Raw genomic sequence first — 16,302 nt, 5'->3', positions numbered from 1 at the left:
AATAAACACACTCATGAGAATAATAAACTTGCTCACAAGGAAATCTTCCTGAAAACAATGAAAAAATGTTGCTGAGATCAGTTTATCTAGAGAAGCAGATTGTATTTTCTGAAAAGCTAATTTAACTTTTCAAATGGTCTCCAAAATATTTTTTTTTCAATGATTCAGTCTTAGTGTCCTATTTTACTGGATATGCCTCTTAGAGTAAGAAATATGTTAATGTCCTACAACTAAGTGTATGACTTGGGATCTAGTTTTCTAAAGCAAAAAGTTTTTTACCTGTTAAAAATTTCTTTCCAAGGCACATTTTAAGTACTTTCTTCCAGCCTGGTGCAGCCATTACTGTGGAATGGCTGGATGGAAATTTTACAGAAAAATTCCAAAATAAATTACTGTCATATATGCTATTCTGTCACATAGCACAGAACCTTTCATACTTTCAATGACAATAAAGTGAACATCTAAGTTGGGAATCTACATTATTTTCATATAAATTGCTAGATAATAAATGTAAAATTATTGTTTGTTGAATAATATTATGAAACAAGTTATATAGACATAAATATATATGCATATACTGATACATTTCCAAAAACAAATTATGAGGCCAAAATAAACTTGAAATGTCTTGGGCTTTGGAGTTGGCACTAGCTTTACCTTTTGTAAAATCAAATAGAATCCGGTAACTTATCTCAAACATAGAAGTATAACTGAATGGTAATGTTATTAATTTTTCTCCAGTTAATATATTCACAGATATAATTTATAGTTTTATATATAGGTATATATGTATATATACATATATGTATATGCACACAGAGCCATAGGAAACAGCTCTGTTAGCTAGAGTAAGCACATTCAGTTGACTGTATTCAGCAGTCAACACAGATTCATCAAAGGGCAGTCATCTGTAACCAATCTGATAGCCTTCTACAATGAGATGACTGGCTAGATGGATGAGGGGAGAACAGTGGATGTGGTCTACCTTGATTTCAGCAAAGCTTTCAACATGTCTCCCATAACATCCTCCTGGGCAAGCTCTGAAACTGTGGGATCCAGGAATGGACAGTGTGGTGGATCGAGAACTGGCTGGATGGCAGAGGTCAGAAAATTGTGCTCAACAGTGTTGAGTCTAGTTGAAGGCCTGTGGCTAGTGGTGTCTCCTAGGGGTCCAGTGCTACTCAACTTATTCATCAGTAACCTGGATGAAGGGACAGAGTGTACCCTCAGCAAGTCTGCAAACAATACAAAGCTTGGCGGAGTGGCTGACACACCAGATGCCTGTGTGATCATTCAGAGGGACCTAGACAGGCTGGATAATTGGATGGAGATGAACCTCATGAGCCTCAACAAGGTCAAAATGCAAGATCCTGCACTTGGGGAGGAACAATCTCCGGTACCAGTAGAGGTTGGAGGCTGATCTACTGCAGAACAGCTCTGCAGAAAGGAACCTTGGGATTGCGCTGGATAAGTTAACCATGAGTCATCAGTGTGACCTTGTGGCCAAGAAGATTAATGGGATCCTAGCCTGCATCAGGAGTAGTGTGGACAGCCAGTCCAGAGAGGTGATACTCACCCTCTACTTAGCTTTGGTGAGGCCACACCTGGAATATTGTGTACAGTTCTGGGCTCCTCAGTACAAGAGGGGCATAGAGGGGGTCCAGTGTAGAGCCATGAAAATTATTAAGGTATTGGAACATCTGTCTTATGATGAAAGACTAAATGATCTCAGCCTGTTTAGGCAAGAGAAGCGGAGATTGAGAGGGCATCTTATCAACCTCTACAAATACCTGGGGGGACAATGTAAAGTGAATGGGACCAAACTCTTCTCAGTGGTTGCCGCTCTTCTCAGTGGTAGGATGAAGGGTAATGGGTATAAATGGAACCACAGGAGGTTTCATCACCATATAAGGAAGAACTTCTTTATGGTTTGGGTGACAGAACACTGGAACAGGCTGCCTGGAGATGTTGTGGAGATACTATCCTTCTTTGGAGATACTCAAAACCTGCCTGGCTGCTGTCCTGTGTAACATGCTCTGGGTGACCCTGTTGAGCAGGGGTTTGGACTAGGTGATCTCCAGAGGTCCCTTCCAACCTGAATTGTCCTGTAATCTCATGAATAAATACATTTTTGTCAATGAGCAGAAAACAATGACATTTCAAATGGTCCATCCTTCATTTTTCATAGTCTCAAAGTGACTCCTAAATCTTGTTCACTGAACAGGTTCATTTAATTTTACTGCAGTCCTACCCTACTAGAGAAGCAATATTCTTGTCTCGTGTTTGTAGATATCAAGAAAGTGAGAGCCAGTTCATCAAATGCTCTGAGGAAAAGAACTAAGATCTTAAACTAGACTGAATATTTGTGAAGCTAGTCCAAACAATGGAAAACAAATTAAATATTTCAGTAATCACATATGTTAACAAGAAAATATGCCTCAGTAGTCCCTCCTAAGTGTATTTTTACCATTCTAAATACTTCATGTCCCAGCATACTTCATTAGTGCAGGCTGGCTGGAAAGTGAAAAAAATATCAATAGAGCTGACTATTAATAGTGATTGCTTTGAGTAAAAGTTTACTGACATCAGATAAAGCAAATTCCTAATTGGACTGAATCAACCACTTCTGGATGTGTATTCAGCACTTATAATTAATGACAAATATGTTCTCATGGATATGTTCTCAGCTTTAATAAATATATGACCAATCCCATTATTATTAGATCAAGAAATAAAGAATTTATAGTCTAAAGAATGTAGCTACACTTGGTTTAGAAAAAATAGAAGTCAAATTTCTTCAAGCACAGTAGAACCAGAAGAGGTCAGAAAAGAGTAGGATCTTTTTTTTTTTTTTTTTTTTTTTAAGTTGTTCCCTCAATTTCCAAGATCAAATAGATCAACAGGAAGCTGGTGGTGCCAGTAAGTCATCCTAAATTCAGAGAAGCAGATAAAAATATATTATATTCTGAACAATTTTTTATTGTTAAAGCTACTCTGTGAAAAATAGTTCTTTTATTCTTCAAGTAATTTATCTCAGAATATTAATTTGAACACTGTAAAAAGTGTTATCATGCTGAGGATTTTGATTGTTATTTTGATTTGAATTATAATAATTTAAGAATATCTACTGAAGCAGTAGGAAAAATATTTTTAGGCATGTTAAATCTGAAAAACAATGTTTTTCTGAACATATATTCAAATTAGGTAGATAAAGAATAATTGAAAACAACCATGTGTACATGTATATATATATGTATATATGCAGCTAGATGCAGCCCCATTCACTACTACTCTTTGAGTTCTGCTGTTCAGCCAGTTCATGACCCACCTTAGCATGAACATGTTTATCTCACAGTTAGACAGTTCATCCAGAAAGATGCCATGAGGGACAGTATGAAAGACCTTACTAAAATACAGAAAGATTATGTCCCTCCATCCATGCAAGTGGATGACCTTATCATAGGAGATCAGATTGCTAAGGCAGGACTTTGCCTTTGTGAACCCATGTTGATTATGCCTGATTATAGTGTTGTTCTTTAAATGCCTTTCAGCTGCACCCAGGATAATCTTCTCCACAACTTTTCCAAGCTACGAGGTTAAAATGTGAGGTCTGTAGTATCCTGGGTCTTCTCTCATGTCTGTTTTGTAGAGTAAGATAATGTTGGCTAGCTTCCTGTCAGCAGGGTCCTGGCCATACTCCCACAACCTTTGGTAAATTGTTGAGAGGGGTCCAGATATAACTTCTGTTTACTCCTTCAGTACCCTGTGTCAGGACCCATGGACATATGAATGTTGAGCTGATACAACTATTTCTGTACAATTTTGGTGACCACATATGGAAGAAAGTCACTGCTCATCCAGTCACGGTCCTCAGGCTCAGAGATCTAGTCATTACTATTAAATACTGAGTATTTATGAATTTTTTTCATCAGTCTTCCCAATGTCTACACTTCAAAATTTGTTAGTTTGACATACATATCTTTTTATTCTCTTCCACAGATTTTTTTTTTTTTTTTTTTTTTTTTTTAAACTTAGCCTATCTTTTCTCTGATTATTCAATAGAGCAGAAACTGAATTCCTGTAATGAAACCTGAAATCATGAATATGAGGCAGGAAATCAAACTTGACATCATTATATAAGGTACATAAGAACTGAAAGCAAATTTTATACAGAGGGACAATTCCAGAACAGCAAACTTAAATCAGCATTTTAATACTGTAGATAAGTGTTATTCAGTGCAATACAGTCTTACATGGGATTATTCTTATCCACCCAGAGGTCATCTGTCTTGTTTTTGTAAGTGCTCTGTGCCTTCACCACATAGCAGTGAATGCCTTATGGCAAGGAAAGCTTAAATAAGAATCCCTGGAACCTGTGCGCTTTTAACTTATCTGCTCTCAGAAGGTGTTTTTCAAGGCATATGCCTTAACTGCTTATTTCTCTGAGGCTATACGGAACTTCTGACATTTTTCCTTTCTGAGAAATACCGAGGAGGATGATCATTAATAATTAATGTCACTGTATATACTTTAGGAACTGTATCTTTAGCCATATATTTTTAGACAAACTATTAAATAATGTTATTGGACAAACCCTGCACCACATCAGTATCAACATCTGAATAGACAGAATGGACTCATTATTTCCATTTTTACAGAACTACAGAGCAGTGAAAGAAATACTGTAAGGTTACATGGCTCACCAGTCACAAAGCAATCTAACACAAGAAGGACTCTCCGGAGGTTAAGTCAGTAGTTTCATAAGTTTCTCATTTCTTAGTCTACTACATTTGCTGAAATATTGTTCTGTCTTTCTAAATATTCCTTACTTTCATTTTGTTTCTTTTTTATTTCTTTTGTTATTTTTTTTTCTCATTTATTTACATTTTGTTACTTATATGGTATCCAGTCTCATAATAATAATCATTCATTTAACAACCTTGATCAATTAACTGCACCGTGTGGAGGAAACACTACCACACTTTTTATTTGAAAATGTAAGCTGTAGACTGCTGTGAGTAGTTTCTGTCTAACTAAGGAATTTGTGAAAGATCCTGGAGGTAGAACACTGACTGGGTCACAATAAGTAACTTTCATCTTCTTCAGTCTGTTTGCATCTGTGCAGGGAGTATATCTGTAAGTATATGTGCAAGAAGAAATTAAGCTTCTTTTGTCAACAATAGGAATTCAACTCACCTATATCTACCTCAATATTCTGTAACAATTTAAAAGTGATTTCAGATATACCAAGCTGTCTTTGTACAATAAGTAAGGATAATTTCCCTAGGGTCATCTAAAGTTTTCCTGACCATTCGGATGCTCTCAAGAATTGCTGGATACTTGTCCACTTTTTTTTTTTTTTTATTATTATTTATTTATTTATCTATTTATTTATTTTTTACTGTAATGCCATGATACCATGTCACTGACTACACCATAGAATCAAAATACTGAGATCAGTAAAATTTACTGAAGTCTAACCTGGTTTTCCCCAGTACAAGAAAGACGTGGACCTGTTACAGTGGGTCCAGAGGAAGCCCATGAAAATGATTAGAGAACTGGAATATGTCTCCTGTGCAGAAAGTTATGAGAGTTGTAGTTGTTTAGCCTGGAGAAGAGTTGGCTCTGGGGATATCTTATTGCAGTTTTTCAGTATATAAAGGGGGCATATAAGAAAGCTGGAGAAAGGCTTTTTACTAGTGCCTGTAATGACAGAACGGGGGGCAATGGTTTTAATCTGAGAAAGGAGACTGAGATTGGATAAAAGAAGAAATTTTTCATGATGTGAGTAGGGAAGCTCTGGAACAGGTTGCTCAGAAATGAGCAACCCCATCCCTGGAGGTGTTCAACGCCAGGTTGGATGAGGCTTTGAGCAACCTTGTCTAGTGGAAGGTGTCTCTGGCCAAGGCAGAGAAATTGGACTAGATGGTCTGTAAAGATCTCTTCCAACCCAAACCAACATATGATTCTATGATTCCAGATAAACTCATAATACTTTACACAAGAAAAAACGTATGCTTACTTAGAAGAATGTTTTACATTAATGAAGGGGTGAGAGAGAGAGGGGGTGGAAGACTATAATATATTGTGCATTTAGAGGAAAATAGCCTTGTTATTATGCATGCAGAAAGCTGGTAAAATGCACTGTATGTTAAATATTAAAAAGTAAGTAGAATCCATAGCCATATATTCCATTCTTCAGCACTTCCCGCATTATTTGACAGTGCAAAATCAATTTAAATTCTCAAGATTAAGAATACTGTTAATATTTCTTTAAAGTACATTTTTTTTCAGTGCCTGGGGAACATAAGATTGATTTTCTGTTATCATATTGCCAATTATGTCCTTTAAAACTTTGTTCTCAGACAGACAAAAATTAAACAACATAAATACATAAATTTAGCATGAGTATTTAGCATAGGCTAAATAGTGTCTCAAGATATAAAAAGCATTCCTGTCAGTGGACAAAATTTTTCCAGTTTGGAGATCAGCCACATGGAGAAGTATATATTCAAAACAGAACAAATGATATTTTGTATCATCCAGATCAAAGAATCAAGATGTGATTTATTTTTTGTCTTTCTTCTGATAGTTTAGATGAACTAAACAGAATTCCACATAAACTATTTGGACTTTGAGAAACTACATGAATTGAGGCATGGATCCCTTCCAAATAATTATGTACAAAAACATACAATCAATTAAATGGTGGTTGCCATGTCCATTTTTTTTTTTTTAATCCCAAGTTAAGCCTACTGTTTTCACAGCATTCAAAAAAGTGGAAGCTTGAACTTTCAATTGCATAATATTACTGCAAACATTTTCTTTTTATTCTCCCAGCAGAATGCTATAAATACTCTAAATGAGGTCTAAACCCCTAGAAAAGTAATTCCATCATGAACTAATCAGACCTTTTCACCATCCTTGTTTCATTTGGGTCACTATGCAGATAAGACTGTAAGACTAAGAGAGACAGAAAATAAGATAGAATGTGTCTCTGAGCATTAAAGAGAGGTTTTTATTTTGTGTTAAAATGCTATCTGATAAAATACATCTACTCACAGTCTTGCACACATATCTGGACACTGCCTTTTTTCCCCTCTCCTTCATTCTTTATTATTGCTGGAAAATGTATACCTAATGTGTACACATCGTATGGAGAATTCAGAACACATACTTTCTTTCATACCTGTAGATTTACAAACCCATTTCTGAAGTCAGTGTGATTCCAGGCTGAGTGCTACTGTGAGCACATCACTTGGGACTGAGGATTTCACTGTTATGACCAGGATCAGATACCCTTCTGGGATTCTTGGCTTCATTTTTGATCAGATTCTGCAATCTGTTCTCATCTGAAAAGTGTTTGTGCTCAGTCAATGTATGAACACTGCAAGTGCACTGTCACATATCTGTCTACTGTTGATGCTTTCTGATTCAAAGGACTTTCCAGACTGGAACAGTCAGCAGTACCTTAAGAAGTAAGCAGTAGTCTAAGAAGTATAAATATAACATGAAGTCTTGCTCCCCTCCTCCCCAGTAAATAAATAAATAAAAAAATCAAGCAATCTAGCTTTTTAGGTTTCACTGGTAAAGGCTTACCACATAAGATTGATGTATTTCTAAGATTTATTAATTTAACTTAATAAGTTCATAAACAATATAGCTAGATAAAATTTAGTGATTATATTTAGAGATTAGACATGGATCTATATGTGGGTAATATATTTACAGTATATAATTACACATTAAACATAAATACGCATGTGTGCTCTATACACCTGCAAACACAAATATTTATGGTTCAAGATATTGTAAAACTGCATACAAGATTACTGCATTTTTGTAAATGTTATACTAGAAGAGATAGCGTAGCTAAGGACAGTAGAACAATTAAAGAATAGTTGTATTATAGAGGATTTTAAATTAAGGCTTTTAAGAATTAAATTAAGGATTTTAAATTAGGTAGAGAAAAGAATATCAAGCATGCCAGTAACCCTTAGTTTGTTGATTGATGCAATATGGTAAATGCTGAAATTAATATGTATATCTTCTCTCTCATCCTAAAAAAAAAAAGCAACTGTTTGTAATAACTCTCAGTCAGATAAAGATACTTAATTGTCCCAGTTAAATAACACACTGTCCTCTTCATAAAATACTAGATAAACAAGACAGGCCTGTTCTTAAACATACCTGTTTGCTTGTTACCTCCAGGTGATTCAATGCTGTTCTCACTATCTGAATATTGAGTAGGACAAGCCTCTATTTCTACAAAAGTAATTCCATCATGAACTAATCAGGCCTCCAATAAGCTTCTCCAATTTTATTAGTTAATACATGTTTAGAATCAGTGGTTATGATAGGTTCGGTGCAAATAGTTAGGTACTCTTATCACATCACATTTGCTTTGTAATTTATGTCCATGTTGTGTAATGAAAAGCAAAGAAATTAGCATGGAAGAGGAATTATAACTTCTGTTCTCTAAGAGCAGTCAGTAATATTGTGAATGAGTAGAAGATGACCTGTTTGTTCTATGCTTATAATAAGTACGGAGAAGAAAAAGAAAAGTAAAAAAAAAAGTGTGAATGTTTTTTTTTTTTTTTTAAAAGAGCAGTCAAGAAGGTTTTTTTTGGTTATAGATAAGGAAGGTGAGGATGAAATGGTGACAGGTCAAAGCTACTTGCTATGATATAATTTTCTCAGATATAAATTTGAACTATGCTGTGAACTAGTGCTACATGCTGTCTGGTGAATGCTCATTTATGGATAATGGATTTTCAATGAACAGTAAGTGCCTGGAAATGATAATGGCTGTATAATGTATTGATTGTCTACAAATGCTTTCAATTTTTAACAGTTAAAAGAGATGTCCAACTTCAAGAAACCACTTGGACTGGACTGTTCAGCCCTGCAAGGGATTGAAAATCCGTTCTTCAGCAAAAGTGTCCCGGTTCAGCTGGGTTTGCAACTTGGGCTACTTAAGTACAGAACATATTTAAATAGTGACAAGTTCAGTCAGCAAGCTCATCTGAATATGGAGGGTAATAAAAACTGTCAGAAAGATGCAACAGTAATAGTTACAATCTGTAATTCCCAAACAACATTCAGAGTAGGATAATCAGCAGCCAAATTTGTATATTCAAATCTTCTTACTCTCCAGCAATGGGAATTAAAATTAAACTAACAGCCTAGGAAGCCTAGTCTCCTTATTAATCTAAACTATATTACATACAATTCTTTGTGTAATAACTTAATCCCATTCTTCTGAAGACAGACCACAAAAGCTTCTGTATCTCTCTTCAAACTCTGACTCGAGGAAAGAACATCCTGTAGCTGAAAAGGACAAATATTTGATTAGGAAAGTTGAAACTGGAACTCGTTTTGACTAAATAAATAAATAAATAAATACAGGTATTGTTGTTTGTCCCTGTCCACCTCAGGATCACCCAGATAAACAACACAATGCAACAGTCACAAAAGATGATACTGAAGAATTAATTCTAAATGTAGCAAAAGAGGCTTAGTAGGGCTGTGTTAAAAAACACACATTTTTACTGATTACAGAGCATTTCAGTGCTGAAGTGGGAGATGTTATTGACTAGAATGGAATAGAGAGACATAATCTGGTAAAGATCAATGAACTCATTCAATTTAGTTCTGTTCATCCTTGAAGACAGTGCATTTTAATATGATAGCACAAGAAAGTAGATTTGGAGATTTCTAGATCAATCTCACTTGAATTGCTTATTCTACATTGTTGCATAAAACTAGGATAGTAAAAGTTTTCACATGTCAAAAACATTGCTAGATGCTGATATGATTCAGATTGTAAGTAGATCAATCTCTGTTGGAACATATAGGAGAAAGCCTTTGTATAGCCATGTGAAACTTAGAATCAAATGTGCTATCAAGAGATATAAGACATGCCAAAATGAGCAAGGAAATTAAATAGGTAACGTAGACAAATGTCAGAAAGAAAAGTGAACAAACAAGCTGAGGGAACAGATGGAGTGTGAATCACTGCTGTTCTAAGGACTTGAATTTCAAGAAAAAAGCATGTGTAGAAATAAAAACAATTGATTTCAGATAAAGTTTTACAACCTGTAAAAAGGCATAAAAAAAGAGCAAAGGAAGATAGTACAAGGAAAAAACAGCCAGAAAGAAGAAAGTGTTACCATGTGAGTTATGACTGGTAAAGCATAATATACAGCAAGGATGAAAAACTTCTTTTCTTGCTAAAGGTTTAATAGGCCTCTGAAGTGCTTTTGGCAGCCTAAACAAATTGCATGCATCTTTCTGTCAGCGAGTAACAGCAGAGGAATATGTAGTTGTGGACTGTAATACGTAATATGGAGAGTTTATACCTTGGCTAGATGTAGTCAGCCACCAAGCTAATTAAAAGAGGATATTGAGAAAAAATAATGCTAATAGAACTTTATTTTTTCTTATTCATTTTTGAAAGTAAATTTCCCAGAACTTACAGTCTAACTTTTCAATCATCTTTGTACGTTTGATTTTTTTCAACTTTAATGGGTTGATCAGGACAGAGGTTGTGATTTGTGTTTTCCTGTATCTGATGCAAATGGACTCTGATCCAATGGGAATATGTGAGTTCTGCTACATTACAAATAAAGAATGAAATGGACTTCCATGATAAATTACATATGGTGAATAACAAGTACCAGCTCCAAGAAATGTTGGGCAGAAAATTAGTCAATGAATATAGTGCAATTATCCAGACATTGATAGCTGGTAGTCTGCTTATTAAGTACTTGATACACCATGTGCTAAATTACAGTCTGTATTAAGACGTGGTTGGGCTCCAAACAAGGGTCAGTTTGTAAGGACAAGAATTCCAAACATACAAAAAATGTAAACAAAGAACCACAGTAAATGCATGCTGAATTTGCAGTGGGAGTGTAAAGAAGCTCTGACTGGGCATATAACGTGTGAAATATTTGCTGTCAGATCTATTAGAAAATTGCCTTCCTAGATTTACAAAAAAGAACCAAGAAAGCCTTCTCTTCATTTATAATTTATTTGAATGTACTGATACCTTATAATAAACACCTGTATGGTCCTTGGATACCATGGATGTTGTCTCCTCAGAAGCACTTAAGACAGAATGATGAGACAGATGGATAATTAAACCTCTAGTGATTTCACAGAATCAGAGAATCGTAGGGGTTGGAAGAGACCTCCAGAGATCATCAGGTCCAACCCCCCTGCCAAAGCAGGTTCCCTAGGGCAGATTGCACAGGTGGGTGTCCAGACAGGCCTTGAATATCTCTAGAGAAGGAGACTCCACAGCCTCCCTAGGCAGCCTGTTCCAGTGCTCCGTCACTCTCACTGTGTAGAAGTTCTTTCACATACTGGTGCGGAACTTTTTGTGATCCATTTCGTGGCCATTGCCCCTTGTCCTGTCCTCACAAACCACTGAAAAGAGGTTGGCCAAATCCCTGTCTCCCACATCTCAGGTATTTATAAACACTGATAAGATCCCCTCTTAGTCTTCTTTTCTCCAGGCTTAACAGACACAGGTCCCTCAGCCTTACCTCATAAGGAAGATACTCCAGGCCCTCTATCATCTTTGTGGCCCTCTGCTGGATTCTTTTCAGGAGATCCTGTCATTTTTGTACTGGGGAGCCCAGAACTGGATACATTCCTCCATGTGAGGCATGACCAGGGCAGGGTAGAGGGGGAGGATCACCTTCCTTGACCTGCTAGCCATACTCCTTTTAATGCACAACAGGATCCCATTGGCCTTCTTGGCCACTGGGGCACACTTCTGGCTCATTGCTAACCTGTCATATACCAGGACCCCCACATTTATTTTTTTTACTTAAACTTTAATATTATGCCTGATACTCTGTTCCTTACAGTAACTTTAGCTCTCCCTTCCCTTCCCATATACTGCATGAATATGGATTGCAGAAATAAGTTCAAGACATGTGGTCAAAATGAAATTTATCATTAGAATAAGATATTGAAAAGTTGTATCTTACGGCACATTAGAAAAAAAAAAAAGATCAATACCGAGAAGTATTTTAAATAGTAAAAATAGTAGAGAACTTACTAAATGGAGAGAGATCCCATAAATATAATTTCATTTACCACAAAAAGGAGGCATAAACATGAACTTCGCTTAATACTCTCCATGGTTGTGGAATTTCCCATATAGATCCTGAAAACACCAAGGAGAAGCTGGTAAGCCAAAGAACAATGAAACTTTTTTTTTTTAATTTTATTTTATCTCTAAATTTTATTTTTTTTAATAATCAAGTGGTAATCATGTCTTGTTAATTATTTTGCAAGAATAGTAACAAAAATCATGCTGGTGAAACGACACAGCAGATGAGACTGTCAAAAGTAGAAACTAAGTAAAGATTTGGAAAGACTAATTGCATAATAAAGTTGGCAATGTTCAAAATAAGTCTCAGGACATCCTGTGTGACCCCAAAACCTACTAGTATCTTCACAGAAAAAAAAATGACGGATTGGAAAAATGAGAAGAAAAGGGTGACATCATTTAGTTGATACAAAAATCTTCTTTCAGCTGATACCATCTTTTAACAGAGAGCAACCAATCTTTTTTTTTCTTTAATTAATAATTTGATGTTTTTTATTGGAATGAAGTATAGTAAAAGAGAATAAATATTTGAGTTAAAATATAGAACCATTATATTTCATTAAATTACTTGTAAGAAATACGGCATTTGTTCTCAATCTTCATTGCTAACCTTAAGCAGTACATAACTCGTGTCCTGTAGCTAGTTCAGTTTTTTTCTCTTTCCTATACAAGATATTACTTTCTGAGTTTTTGAATCTGAAACATTATCCCTTATTTAACACCCCTAAATATGAAGACCCCCTGAAAAAATAGAAAAGATAGGAAGAAGCCTGGCCCTTCTGGTTATCCCTAAATACCTCAGTGTAAGAAAGGGAGGGCACCTTCATAAATTAATTTCATAAATAAACCGTCATAAAATAAATAAATAAATAAATAAAAGATGTTTGAACATGTTGTAGTGTTGTGACTTCCTGGTTTTGTTAATATTTAAAATAAAGGAAACAATTCATCCACTTTGCTCAAGCTTTGTATCCAATTCAATTTATGTTAAGATCATATTTTATTATTTGGGAAAGACAAAGGCATGATGAAAAAGATTCTGATATCATTTGCAGTAATACAAATCCAGAATCTTTTTGCTAAGTTCAGTATGGTACTTTACTTTTTGCATTAAAGTTAGTTTGAATCCTCATACTATTACCACATTGTTTGATGTCATACACCTTGGATAGGGGTAGGAATCAGTACAGCATACTTCTCTTTCCATAAACACTTTTGTTATGCATGCCATAAACAGCTTTTGCTTCGAGTAGATTGTTAGACAGAAAATAAAGAAAGAAAAGAAAACTAGATTCATGTTGTATGCCTCTGTGAATGGGAGCTTGATAATGTATGCGCTAATCACTTTTTTGTCTTTACAATCTGTGTATTGTGAATGATATAAAAAACCTCTTTTTTCTCTAACTAAAATTTTGATTAAGAAAGATAAAATAAAAGCTCCTTGCTATCTGGATGATACTGTGATTTCATTTCTAGAAGGAGAGATTCTGGAAAGTATGATTACACTAAGGAATTAAGTGTAGCCAGAAAAAGAGAAGGATTTTGAGAGAACACTGTAATTAATTGGAAAGAATATATCGTGGTTAGACACTTGTTAGATAATCAGTAACAACCTCCAGCCTATGAAAATGCATTTTACCTCACTAGAACCTCAGAATTAAATTATCTATTACACTAGTACGTCTTACAAAGAAACTAGAACATATGCATTTAAAACAAGTAGAAACATCTAGGAAAGCAATGTCCTTAAGCCACACTGTTCTTGTGAAAAAATATCTCTTGTAACTTCTACATTCCACTGAAAGTTCACTACATGCATCTACAGGTACATACATAGACAGTAGAACACTAAGAAAAAGAATAATCTTAATATTTAATACCCAGCCACTTGCTTAAATAATTAATATCTTTATTTTTCTTGTTTGTTTGTTCTTATTCTTGCTAATAAGAAATTTTTAATTATCATAAATTCAAGAACTGGATTCAGAACTCCCATTTAGTCACTAAAGCAAATAGCAAAATTGTGAAAAGAACTAAGAAATGAGAACTCTTGAACATTGACAGCCACAGGGCATCAACCAGCTCTCTAGAAAGACTATTTCAGTGTTTGACCACCCTCATAGTAATTTTTCCTAATGTTCAATCTAAGCCTCCCCTGCTGCAGCTTTATGCAATTTTCCCACATTCTATTATTGGTTATCAGGAAGAAGAAAATTGGCATCTCCTCTCCATTTCTTAAATACCTCTGACTTGCATTTGTAATTTGCATCAGTAAGACCGCAGCATTACTTGGTAGGTGACCATCTTCTTGAAGTATCAGTCCAATGTTTTACTTAGACCTCCTTTTGCTGCTGACATACTTTTTTGTTGTCACACCACACTGTCCAACTCAAGTTGAACTTTGTCATTTCTTGTTTTCTCTCTGCAGATGCAAAAGTCAAAAAGTCAACTCTGCCATCGACCTGTGAAATCAGTTTTTTTTTTTTTTTTTTAATGTCCCCAGAGATTATACATTTTCTGTTGTGGTTCCAAGAGAAGTTCCCTGTTCAGCCTCATTGGCCTCACCTGCCTTTCCTGACCTGCAGCAAAATGGGATTGCTTGTTCCTGGGCTTTTAAAAGGTGGTTCTTGAAAAGTGATTGGCTGTAATGGACCCATAGCCCCTTTAAGAGCCAACTCCCAGGGGTAGCTAGCTACCTGAGAACTTGAATAGATAAGGCCTTCACTGAAACTCATTTCACTCTTGTTCTCTATTCTTCCATATCTCTTTATTTATATTCCTTAAGAAGAAATAAATGTTTTTTTTTTTTGTTTTTTTTTTTTTCTCTTCCACAGACTTGTTCTAGACAATATGACCATAAGGAATTTGCCTTTTAAATTGTAGTAAGTTTGGGGGATTAATTAGTACAGAAATGGTGTTGCTATTGTATCAGGTAGCAGTATCATGAAACTCTTCAGTTTAGATGAGAAAAGAAAAAGTGTACACAAATAGCTCTAAGAATTGCTGTTTTTGTTGTTGTTTTGGTAGTCATTGTAAGGCCACCACCGTTGATCCAATTATTTTCCAGGGCTATATTGCTTTCATGATACAGAAACAGCTTAGAGATCCTTTTCACCTTACATTACACAGCTGAAAATTGAACATATCAAAATCTCTTCAGTTACTTTGTATTTCCTTTGAAACCAATGGAGAGAACTATATTCTTCCAGAATGATTCCTCTCGTCTTCCTTGAGCCAAACTGTGAAAGTGTCCATCTCTCTTTCTTAGCTATAAAAGGAGTTTTGCATCTAACCTAGCTGCAAATATATGCATTTTTATCAGAGAATTCTAAAGTAAAAATAAATCCTCTTGCACTTTGTTTTGCTTAGAATTTGCTCACTAGTGCAATTCAGTACGTATGGTTTTCTAACATAGTGTAATGTTCCCTGTAGCTTAAGAACTGAAGGTAGTGTTTTTAATATGACACCTATTAAGTGATTAATGTTAATGGCTACTTACAGGTTATTAACAGCCTGTTCTCATGTGTGAACTTACCTGGATTTGAAACATAAAGTCAGTAATAAGTATTTCATTACTTGTCATCCAAATATCTAAATTCATACTCTTTCAGGCAGGGATCAAATATTAAATTCAAAATAATGTGTAAGTGGAATTATAGAAACAGGCAGAGAAGAAATCAATGTTTCCTCTTTTTTAAAAAAAAAAAAATCATTATTATTTTTATTTTCCATAGGGAAAGAAAGTGAGAAAAAATGAGATTTGTCTACTAGAAAATATAAGTAAATATTATAATTGTAGTAATTTTAAAGTGTTATTTATTAATGAAAATTTTTTCATTCACTTCAGGCAAGAAAAAATATGGGAACATTTTATACATAGAACAGGGACTTAACTGTATTTTCATTCGATCCAAACTGCTACAATTCTCTGCACACACATTTTATATCAGTCCTTTTCGTATAACAAGATGCTAGTTCATTATAGAATACTTCTCTTTTGGTTGGTCTTGGAGAAGTGTTTTAATTTATTTGAGCTATGAGTCCATCCCATTTTTTTTAACCATGTGTTTTATATATGTGCTTTATAATATGTGCTTTAGTTACACCAGAATGAACAAATTTCCTGCCATAATCTTTGATGAAACCTATACAACACAAACAACCAGTCAAACAAT

The 16,302-nt window shown here is 35.0% G+C and overlaps 1 long non-coding RNA gene across 1 annotated transcript; it reads right to left on the bottom strand.

Moving 5' to 3' along the window:
* Nucleotides 1–7,608: 7,608 nt before the first annotated feature.
* On the bottom strand, nucleotides 7,609–14,788 carry LOC106015053 (uncharacterized). Its single transcript, XR_001186824.5, has 4 exons — nucleotides 14,640–14,788; nucleotides 14,371–14,549; nucleotides 12,074–12,181; nucleotides 7,609–9,330 (listed from the first exon to the last, which is right to left on the bottom strand). It is a non-coding gene; the product is annotated as an uncharacterized lncRNA (long non-coding RNA).
* Nucleotides 14,789–16,302: the final 1,514 nt, after the last annotated feature.

The sequence above is a fragment of the Anas platyrhynchos genome, chromosome 1 (genome assembly GCF_047663525.1).
Source record: "Anas platyrhynchos isolate ZD024472 breed Pekin duck chromosome 1, IASCAAS_PekinDuck_T2T, whole genome shotgun sequence".
NCBI classification, from domain to species: Eukaryota; Metazoa; Chordata; class Aves; order Anseriformes; family Anatidae; genus Anas; species Anas platyrhynchos.
This window is presented reverse-complemented; position numbering and strand designations above follow the sequence as displayed.